Source organism: Chlorocebus sabaeus, chromosome 2 (genome assembly GCF_047675955.1).
Source record: "Chlorocebus sabaeus isolate Y175 chromosome 2, mChlSab1.0.hap1, whole genome shotgun sequence".
NCBI classification, from domain to species: Eukaryota; Metazoa; Chordata; class Mammalia; order Primates; family Cercopithecidae; genus Chlorocebus; species Chlorocebus sabaeus.
Window position 1 is genome coordinate 23128014 of NC_132905.1, and position 11445 is coordinate 23139458.

Here is an 11445-nt window from a genome sequence, read left to right on the forward strand (position 1 = left end):
ACAGAACCTGAGCTCAGATAAGTTGGGGAAATGCTATATTGCTCTTCTGGTCTTTATCACATCTCATTCTCCAGAAATCTTTACGAAAACAGAGCTCTGAGCTCAAGTAAGCTGGGGAGATGTTACGTGTTCTCTGGTCTGTATCACATCTCACACTAGCACAGAGAAGACTCTTGAGGTCCTAAAGCATTGAAAACCCTGTTTCACTCTGTCAGTGTTTTTGTTTTTTGTTTTTTTTTGAGACAGAGTCTCGCTCTGTTGCCCAGGCTGTAGTGCAGTGGCCAGATCTCAGCTCACTGCAAGCTCCGCCTCCCGGGTTTACGCCATTCTCCTGCCTCAGCTTCCCGAGTAGCTGGGACTACAGGCGCCCACCACCTCACCCGGCTAGTTTTTTGTATTTTTTTTAAGTAGAGATGGGGTTTCACTGTGTTAGCCAGGATGGTCTCGATCTGCTGACCTCGTGATCCACCCGTCTTGGCCGCCCAGAGTGCTGGGATTACAGGCTTGAGACACCGCGCCCGGCCTTCTGTCAGTGTTTTTAAGACCAGTCTGACTTAGAATCCTTTTTTCCAAAGAGGAGAATTTCTATGAATTTTTCTCAGAATGAATGTCCTCCAGTACAGGACATAGGCCAGTTAGCTGTAAGCATCCTCTAAAACTGCACTGTCTAATCTAATAGCTGCTAGCACCCAGGACTACTGAGCACTTGAAATGTGGCTGGTTCAAACTCAGATGTGCTGTAAGTGTGAAATATACACTGGATTTCAGATTCTTAGTACAAAAATAAAATGAAATATGAATACTTTTTATATTGATATATGTTGAAATATTGGGTTAAAATTTGTTATTAAAATTAATTTCATCTGTTTACTGTTACTTTTAAAAATGTGGCTACTAGAGGCCAGGCACAGTGGCTCACACATGTAATCTCAGCATTTTGGGAGGCTGAGGCCGGTGGATCACCTGAGCTCAGGCATTTGAAACCAGCCTGGGCAACATGATGAAATGCTATTTATACCAAAAATACAAAAAATTAGTCGGGTGTGGTGATGTGCACCTTTGGTCCCAGCTACTCGGAAGCTGAGGTGGGAGAATCACTTGAGCCTGGGAGACAGAGGCTACTAGAAAATTTAATTAATTAATTAATTAATTAATTTTTTTTTTTTTAGACACAGGGTCTCAGCCTGTCATCTAGGCTGGAGTGCAATGGCATGGTCATGGCTTATGGCAGTCTCGACCTCCCAGGCTTGAGCAATCTTCCCACCTCAGCCTCCTGAGTAGCTGGGACTACAAATGCAAGCCACCATGCCTGGCTAATATTTGCGTTTTTGTAAAGACAGGATTTTACCATGATCACTTGAGCCAGGGGTTCAAGTGAGCTCAAGTGATCCACCCATCTCGGACTCCCAAAGTGCTGGGATTACAGGCATGAGCCACCGCACCCAACCCAAAAATTTATAATTACGCATGTGGCATGCATTGTATTTTCATTGGAGAGTGCTGCCCCAGTGTTCTGTGCTGCTGGGGAAGGCTGTTTTGGGCTGTATAGGGGAATGTGAGAGGGAGGGTTTGGGTAACCCAGTGTAGGAAGTATAAGGGAACTGCAGGATTCACTGGAAGGGCAGCTCAGGAAGCCTAAGAGCAGGGTGGTCAGGAAGTGGTGACTAAGCTGAGACCTGAAAGATGAGAAGGAGTTAGCTGGGGGAAGGCAGAGAGAACAGCATGGGTCAAATCCTTGAAGTGAAAGAGGAACTGTATGTATTCCAGGATGTCCAAGGCTTCAGGGGCAGAGGGTAGACAGTGACCCAACCTGACCCCAGAGAGGGCAGCAAGGGCCAAGACTTTTAGGGCCAGGCAAGCCTCTGTAACGGGTTTATCCTGAGGGCAGTGTGAAGCCACGGAAGAGTTTTCAGCTGGTTGAGACTAGACAGATTTGCATTTTAGAAAGATTGCCCCTGACACTTTAAGTGGGGTGTGGATGGATAGAGGGATAAACTGGAGGCAGAGGAGCTTTTACAGAAACTGTTGAAGTCATCTAACAGGGAGATGATGAAAGCTTGGACCATGCTACATGCCTTTGAATTGAAGAAAGCCAATGTCTAGGAAATAGACTTGGAGTGGGGACCACTGATCCCAGGCTATTTGCAGATGAAAATAAGGGAGAGGGTGGAGTCAACATTAATATCTGGGGTTCTGAGTAGTAAGGCTATGATGGGAGACCAGAAATCTATGGGAGGGGAAGAGGATGAGTTCAAGGTGACTTTGAGAAGCATGTGGGGTTACAAGTGGTGACATCTGAGACAAAGTAGATAGCCAGGTTTAGAGGTTGGAAGACAGTCATGGGCTGGAGATAGAGTTGGGCAGGAAATGTCTCACCTATGAGCCTTAGGTTCCTTATCTGCAAGATGGGGATGTAATCTACTTTCCAGAGTTAGTGTGATGATTAGATTATGTAACATTGATGGCAGCAGTGGCCTGTCTAGAGTGGTCACTGCCATGATGCAGTCTGCAGTAGGGGAGGCACTCCACAGAGCCAGCAGGAGTCGGGAACAGGCAGGAGCCCTGCTGTCTTCTGAGTTGACAGGGAGGGAGCTTCATGCTCCACGGGCGCAGCTGCAGCTGCCCAAACCAGGGGTGCAGACCCAGGCATCTCCGCACTCTTGGGGGCCCAGGAAGGCCCCCCTGCCCCTGCAGGCTCAGAAATGCCTGCTTCCACTGCCTGGCTTCTCCCTGCTCCCAGCGCCTGCTTCAATCTCAGAGCAAAGTTGAGGCTGATCCCAGGTGCAGTTGCATGCTTGGGGCAGCACTGACACACCAGCCCCCTGACACCTTGGCCCACTTCAGACTTTGGGCACCAACTAACATGGGAGGGAGGCCAAGGAAGGGCTGAGGGCAGCTCAGCACTGGCCTGCAGGTGCCCCTCTGCCTGAACAACCTGGGTGCCATGAACAGTGGCAGGAGGCAGATAGGCTCTGGGCAAAAAGGGGTGGATCCCTGGTGAAGCCCCATCTTCAATCCTGGGAAGGCCTGAAGCCTGGAGGCCAGGCTGCCAGTCCTGCAGATTGGAGTAGGAACTTATGGTGCCTTTTCTGGGCCTGCCTATGGCCACCCATGGACCAATCAGCATGCACTTCCTCCCCTCTGAAGCCCATAAGAACCCTGGACTCAGCCAGACTCAGAGAGATGTCGGGACAACCAGCTGCAGAAAGGAGCTACCCCTCCAGAGTCTCCTTTCTGCTGGGAGCTGAGCAGACATCAAGATGACCAGCTGTGGAGAGGAGCTACCCACTCCAGGGTCTTGTAGCTCCTCTCTGCTGAGAGCTTAACATTAAAGCTGAACATTAGTGGGACACCCTGGCAGCAGAGAGGAGCTACCCACTGTGAGTCTCCTCTGAGCTGCTCTATTGCTCAATATGGCTCTTCAGCTTGCTCACCCTCCACTTGTCTGCATACCTCATTCTTCCCCAGAATGGGACAAGAACTCAGGACCTCCTGAATGGTGGGGCTGAAAGAGCTGTAATGCAAACAGGGCTGAAACACACCTCTCGCTCACCACATTGTGGGTAACAAGAAGGGGAGAAGACTGAGGCCCTTTGGGGACCCCAGACCTAGGAGCTCCCTGAGCCAGGGCTATGACACCCTCTTTGGGGGTCTGTGGTTCCTGACATCTCCAAGCCCCCAGGAACCACTGCATTCCCCAGAGGCAGCAGTGGAAACTGCTTGCAGGATGCCTGGTCCAACTGCAGCCTCGTAGGGAGCCAGCACTCATGCTGGCACCTGGAGCTGCCCACTCCACCACAGTCATTGTTCCTGGCTGTGCACAGTGGCTGGACCCCATGCTTGCTTGCTCACACACGCCCTCGCTGCTCCACTCGCCCTTGGCAGGCATGGGATCCAGGCCATTAGCACGAGCTGAGCACAGCCTGCCAGGCCAAGTGGGCACAGTGGGCCTGAGCAAAACTCTGGCAAAGGCACCACTGGCCACAGAGGTTTCCGGCTGGTGAAATGACAGCCCGAGGATCCCGTAACAACATGTTGGATGTGCCTGGCATTGCACAGACGCACAGTAGGTGTGTGGGAAGCATTGGTTCTTTATTTCAGAGGGTCTATCATCCTCGTTTCCTGCATGGCCAAACCCACCAAGATTTTTGCAGCTACTGCTTCCTTCTCTAGTACTCATGGGACCCACATCTGTGCTTACAAAGTCCCCACTGTAGAGATGGGGAGATGTTTCTGGAAGCAATAGTGGGAAAGGGTGAGTGAAGGCAGCTCCCCCTGCCTGGGTAGTCCTAGAATAGGAAGGGGGTGAGCAGTCAATACATGCAGTGGAGAGGACTCTGACCTGGGAGGAAGGAAGATAAGCTACTTGCCCCAACCCTGCCACCAGCACAATCAATAAACCTTGCTCTGTGCTAAGCCTCAGTTTCTCCATTTCTTCAAGGAAGGGTCTTCCAGCTGAGCCCTTCCCTGTTTCTGTCCCTATCTCCTTCTCTCTTCCAGAAAATCTCTTGCCTTCTCTTGACTCACAGAAGACATCACTTCCTTGAAGACTTGGCTCACTATAAGCCTCCTGGCAGCTCCTTCCTGGGGCACTGGGCCAAACTCCTGACAAGATTAAGAAGAGGTTTTGAATCTGGGCCAGACTAGGAAAACAGGAAAGATGATGAACAAAACTTCCCTCCTTCTGAGGGTTGTTTATTCCATTGTTCCGTCAGCTGAGTTTTCTGGGTACACAGCAGCCTCTGGCCCAGCACTTAGTGCACCCTTGGTCTATCACACAGACTTGCTCCAGTGTCCACTTGTCCAACTGCCCCAAACTCCTGGAAACCAGAAAGAACGCAGATGTGTCTCAACTGAGTGCCTACCGTATTTCCATAGGAGGAACTGTCTTCACATAAAAGCCCCTCTGCAGCTCCTTAAGGTAAGCAGTGTTCTTTCCATTTTGCAGCCATGAAAACTGAGGCTCAGGGAGGCTCCCCAAGGTCACCCAGCATGTCAGTGTTGGATCCAGAAATCGAGGGGGTTGGAAGGGAGGACATCTTATCAGTTAAAACAATATTCTTTGGAGGCTGATGAACTTTTCTGAGTTTGAATTTTGACTCTGCCACTTACTGCCTATGGAATCTGGACAAGTTCCTAGTGGGAAGCAGTTTTGGGTCACAGTGGGGATCACAGACTCTGGAATCAAATGTCAGTTCCACCATCTGCTAGTTATGTGACCTTGGGCAAGTTCCTTTGCCTCTCTGCACTTCAGTTTCCACAGCTGTCAAACAGGATAATAATAGTGCCTGCCTCATCAACTTGTCGTGTGGATTAAACGTGATAATCCTTGTGGGACATTTAGCACAGTGTCTGGTCCATGGTCCAGTGCCATCCATGTCAGCTATGGTTTGAATGCAGGCCGCACTGACTCGGGCTACCACCTGTTTCCCTGCTTATCACCTGTCACCCTGGTGGCTCACTCAGCACTTGGCGTGTTGTAGGTGCTCCTGGGCTTACCAACTGAAGGAGTGATTGGGAATTGACTCAGTGTTTCTGAAAGCAGGCTTCTGACAATGTGTGGGAGAAGGATTCCGGAGGAAGATGATTTTCAGGAGTTTCCAAACCAATCAGCAAGTAATTGCTTTTTGCACGCTAGTATGAACTTAGACCAGTTTCAGATTGGTTCTCTGAATGTTACCTATGCAATCAGAAGCATACCTACACTCACACCTGTAGAAGCAATCTATACTGATTGTGGACTGTTCCAATGCTACATAAAGACCTAAAGCAGAGAGTTAAAGTTCTAAGTAAACTTGCTTCAAAAGAGTTGCCCACTGTTTATCTGAGGCATGTCCTTCCAGAATTTTCCTAAGCCTTGTACCTTTTTTTTTTTTTTTTTCTTTTTGAGACATTGCCCAGGCTGGAGTGTAGTGGCGCAATCTCGGCTCACTGCAAGCTCTGCCTCCCGGGTTCACGCCATTCTCCTGCCTCAGTCTCCTGAGTAGCTAGGACTACAGGCGCCTACCACCACGCCCGGCTAATTTTTTGTATTTTTAGTAGAGACGGGGTTTCACCGTATTAGCCAGGATGGTCTCGATCTCCTGACCTCGTGATCCACCCGCCCCGGCCTCCCAAAGTGCTGGGATTACAGGCATGAGCCACCGTGCCCAGCCTACTTTTCTTTCTTTTTTGAGACAGGGTCTCACTCTGTCACCCAGGCTGGAGTGCAGTGGCATGTGATCTTGGCTCACTGCAACCTCTGCTTTCTGGGCTCAAGCAATCCTAGCACCTCAGCCTCCTGAGTAGCTGGGACCACAGGTGCACGCCACTATACCTGGCTTTTTTTTTTTTTTTTGGTAGAGGCAGAGTTTTGCCATGTTGCCCAGGGTGATGTTGAACTGCTGGGCCTAAGTGATCTGCCCGCCTCGACCTCCCAAAGTGCTGGGATTACAGGCGTGAGCCACCATACCCGGCCTCTATGCCTATGCCTCATTTTTAAGTGTCACTGTGTACCCTAGTTGGTGTTAGACACTGCAGATCCCTGAAGAAGTAGAGATTACTGTCTGTACCTTAGGGACAGGCACAGTTGGGGCGGGACCCAGAATTCACGGAACACTTAATCAGCAATTAAAACGTCCACAGTACCAGTGACTCACTCGCTCAATACGTACTTAACATCTGTGGTTCAGAGACCCGGAAATGACAAATCAAGGTCCTACTTGGCTTCAGAGTGAGCCCCAAGATTGAATCAGCAAGGAAACCCTTTGGTATATTTGCCCCCTGTTTATGGGCCTGTCAACCAAGCCTCAGTGGGAGGGCAGGACGGGTAATGTGTCCTCGCTGCCCAGAAAATTGCACTTTCCTGCCTCATTTATTGTATGTAGGGAAGTGAACTGAGGAGCCCAACAGGCTGGGCTTGCCACAGGTGGCTTCTGGGACCTTGGGTGACTCACTCCCTTCTCTGAGCATCAGGTTTCTCATTTGAAGCATGGGGAGGATCCTCCTGCCTTGAAAGGCACATTTTTCATTCATTCATTCATTTGTAAAAGATGGTATTTCATGAGTGTGGAGGGATGACTCAATAAACATAGCCATCTAGGGGGAAAAAAGAATTGGGTCATTTGGTAGATTGTATTACTGTTCAGCAAATATTTACTTTCCCCAGCCCCCACCACTATGGGAGGAATATACTTCCTCACCCTGTTGATATTGCACTTGGCCATGTGACTTGCTTTGGCCATGAGAATATGTGTGGAAGTCACAGAGGCCAGGCCCAAGGCACAAAGTGTTTCCATTCACCCCTTTGAGCAACCGTCCTCGGTCATGAGAACCACAAGTCCCAGACAGTGGAAGCTCCTTCAGCCTGGACTCCAAATGAGAAGATGTACAAGACAGTCACCTACTCACCCCACAGCCTGGAGCCCAGCCCAGCCAGCCCCAGAAAGCCCAGCAGAGCCCCAGCTTGACCCACAGATCCCTGGGCGAGAAGTGAATGTTTACTGTTGTAAGCACCAGGCTTCTGGAAGTTGTCTTTTATGCATCATTATCACAGCAAAATCTGACCAATGTGGATCCCTGGCTCACTCCTTATATTGAGTTTAGCTTGGGTCTTGAGTGAGGATTTTCCTTTTCATTATTATCATTATTATTATTTTTGATACAGAGTCTCACTCTGTCGCCCAAGCTGAAATGCAATGGTGTGATCTCAGCTCAGTGCAACCTCTGACTCCCTGGTTCAAGCAATCCTCCTGCCTCAGCCTCCCAAGTAGCTGGGATCACAGGCGCCTGCCACCACACCTGGCTAATTTTTGTATTTTTAGTAGAGATGGGGTTTCACCATGTTTGCCAAGCTGGTCTAGAACTCCTGGCCTCAGGTGATCCACCCACCTCAGCCTCCCAAAGTGCTGGGATTACAGGTGTGAGCCACTGTGCCTGGCCAAGCAAGGATTTTCTCATTAGATGATATTTGACCTGAGATCTGCATGTTTAGGGGGAGCTAGTCACGTGACCATCTAGGGGAGAAATGTGCCAGGCAACAGGAATAGCAATGCCGTGGTCCTGAGGCTGGAGGAAACTTGGCCTGTTCAGGAAAAGAAAGAAGGCCAGTGTGAAAGAAGTAAGGGTTGTTTGGTAACTGAGAGGGAGAGAGTCTGAGCTCTAGACTCATATGTTCAATACGGCACTACAGGCTGGGCATGGTGGCTCACACCTGTAATTATTTTATTTTTAATTGACACATAATGATTGTATTTATGGGGTACAACGTGATGTTTCAATACATATATACACTATGATGATCAAATCAAGGTAATTAGAAAATCCATCACCTCAAACATTTATCGCTTCTTTGTGGTGAGAACATTTCAAATCCTCTTTTCTGCTATTTTGAGATGTACGTTATTCTTAACTATAGTCACCCTATTGTGCAATAGAACACCAGAACTTATTTCTTCTACCTAACTGTAACGTGGTACCTATTGGCCAACCTCTCCTCCTCTTCCCTCTGCCAACCCCTCCCTAGCCTCTAGTAACCACTATTTTACCCTCTACTTCTATGAGACTTAAAACCAAAAAAATTTTTTTTTGTTTTGTTTTGAGACAGGGTCTTTGTCACCCAGACTGGAGTGCAGTGGTGCGATTACAGCTCACTGCAGCCTTGAACTCCTGGTTCAAATGATCCTCCTGCTTCAGCCTCCTGAGTAGCTGAGAACCTCAGGAATGTACCATCCCACCTAGAATTTTTTTTTTTTTTGAGTCAGAGTCTTGCTCTGTTGCCCAGGCTGGAGTGCAATGGCGCAATCTCAGCTTACTGCAACCTCCACCTCCCGGGTTCAAGCAACTCTCCTGCCTTAGCCTTCTAAGTAGCTGGGATTACAGGTGCCTGCCACCACGACTGGCTAATTTTTTTTTTTATATTTATAGTAGAGATGGGGTTTCACCATATTGGTCAGGCTGGTCCCGAACTCCTGACCTCGTGATCCCCGCACCTCAGACTCCCAAAGTGCTGGAATTACAGGTGTGAGCCACCGCGCCTGGTCCACCCAGAAAAAATTTTAACTTTCTTTGTAGAGATGGAGTCTTGGTATGTTGCTCAGGCTGGTCTTGAACTCCTGGACTCAAGCAATCCTCCTTTCTTGGCCTCCCAAAGTGTTGGGATTACAGGCTTGAGCCACTGTGCCAAGTGGAGATCATTTTTTTTAGGTTCCACAGATAAGTAAGAACATACAGTTTGTTTTTCTGTGTCTGGCTTATTTTATGTAACATAAAGTCACCAGATTCATCCAGGTAGTTGCAAATGAACAGGATTTAGTTCTTTTTTGTGGCTGAATAGTATTCCATCGTTTACATGCACTGCATTGTCTTCATCCATTTGTTCGTTGATGGACACTTAGATTGATTCCATACACTGGCTGTTGTGAATAATGCTGCAATAAATATGGGAGCACAGATACCTCTTTGACATGCTGATTTCCTTTCCTTTCCTTTCCTTTATTTTATTTTATTTTCGAGACAGAGTCTCACTTTGTTGTCCAGGCTGGAGTGCAGCGGTGCCATCTCGGCTCACTGCAACCTCCGCCTCCCAGGTTCAAACAATTCTCCTGCCTTGGCCTTCCAAGCAGCTGGGACTACAGGCACGTGCCACCACACCCAGCTAATTTTTTGTATTTTTAATAGAGACAAGGTTTTACCATGTTGGCCAGGCTGGTCTCAAACTCCTGGCCTCAAGATCCGCCTGTCACAGCCTCCCAAAGTGCTGGGATTACAGGCATAAGTCACTGGGCCCAGCCTATTTCTTTTAGATGTATACCTAGTAGTTGGATTCCTGGATCATATGGTAGTTCCATTTTTAATTTTGGGGGGAACTTCCATACCGTTTTCTATGATGGCTGTACTAATTTACAGTCCCACAAAAAGTGTGTAAGGGTTCCCTTTTGTCTGCATCCTCGCCAACACTTGTCTTTTGTCTTTTTGATAATAGTGGTTCTAACTGGAGTGAGATGATATGTTTATGCTTTTGATTTGCATTTCCCTGATGACTAGTGATATTGAGCATTCTTTCAAATATCTGTTGGCCATTTGTAAGTCTTATTTTGAGAAATGTCTATTCGGGTCTTTTTTCCATTTTAAAATTGGATTATTTGGTTTGTTTTTTGTTTTTGTTTTTGATTTGTTTTTTGCTATTGAGTTGTCTGTTACTTATATATTCTGGATATTAACCAGATGTATAGTTGGCAAATATTTTCTCCCATTCTGTGTGTAATCTCTTCATGCGTTGATTGTTTTTTTGTGCAGAAGCTTTTCAGTTTGATGTAATTCCATTTGTCTATGTTCGCTTTTGATGCCTGTGCTTTATTTTTATTTTTGAGACAGAGTGTTGCTCTGTCATCCAGGCTAGAGTGCAGTGGCGCACTCTCAGCTCACTGCAACTGCCACCTTCTGGGTTCAAGCAATTTTCCTGCCTCGGTCTCCCAAGAGTAGTTGGGACTACAGGCATGTGTTACCATGGCCAGCTAATTTTTGTGTTTTTAGCAAAGACAGGGTTTTGCCATGCTGGCCAGGTGGGTCTCGAACTCCTGACCTCATGTGATCCGCCCACCTCGGCCTCCCAAAGTTCTGGGATTACAGGCATGAGTCACTGCACCCGGCCTATGCCTGTGCTTTTGAGGTCTTATCTAAAAAACCCTTGTCCAAACCAATGTCAAAAAATGTGTCCCCATGTTTTCTTCTAGTGCGGTTTCATAGTTTTGGGTCTTAGATCTAAATGTTTAATTCATTTTGAGTTGATTTTTGTACATGGTGAAAGGTAGAGGTCTAGTTTCATATTTTTGCATACAGATACCCAATTTTCCTGGCACCATATATTGATGAGACTGTCCTTTCCCCCATGTGTGTTTTTTGCACCTTTGTTGAAAAATGAGTTGGCTGTAGTTGCAGGGATTAATTTCTGATCTCTCTATTATGTTCCATTGGTCTATACATCTGTTTCTAGGTAGTTTGAAGTACTAGCCAATGTATTTCTTTTTTGGTATAATGCCTTTTATCTTATCACATTTCTCTGGTTCCTTTGGCCTTGGAGGTTGTTTTTATAGCAGAAGTGCAGAAAGAAAAGAATGAAAATAAATGAATATTAGCTTTTTTTCTTTTTCAGTATGGGAAATTTTAAGCATTTACAAAAGTAAAGAGAATAATGTAATGAACCTTTACATACTCATCACCCGGCTTAAAGTGATCAACTTATGGATAAACTTCTTTAATTATATGCCCATCTACCCTCTCCTTTATGAGATAGTTTCTGTGCAGATCTCAAACATCATATCATTTCATCTGCAAACATTTCTCCATGTCTCTCTAAAAAAGGAACTTTAAACATGTAGCCACAATTATTATTATTACACCTAAAAGACCAACAACAAATTCTTAATATCATCCAATATCCAGTCCATGTTTAAATATACTGAATTG

At 47.0% G+C, this 11445-nt stretch overlaps 2 long non-coding RNA genes across 2 annotated transcripts in view; one reads left to right on the plus strand and one right to left on the minus strand.

Annotated features, from left to right (window-relative positions):
• The window catches only part of LOC119618572 (uncharacterized), a 48537-nt gene that overhangs the window by 14915 nt on the left and 22177 nt on the right, over positions 1-11445 (minus strand). The window contains exon 2 of the long non-coding RNA XR_005234954.2: positions 4141-4289. This is a non-coding gene — a long non-coding RNA (uncharacterized lncRNA). The remainder of the gene's footprint in view (positions 1-4140; positions 4290-11445) is intronic.
• LOC103246010 (uncharacterized) overlaps positions 4665-11445 on the plus strand; it is a 48898-nt gene continuing 42117 nt past the window's right edge. The window contains exon 1 of the long non-coding RNA XR_005234953.2: positions 4665-4921. This is a non-coding gene — a long non-coding RNA (uncharacterized lncRNA). The remainder of the gene's footprint in view (positions 4922-11445) is intronic.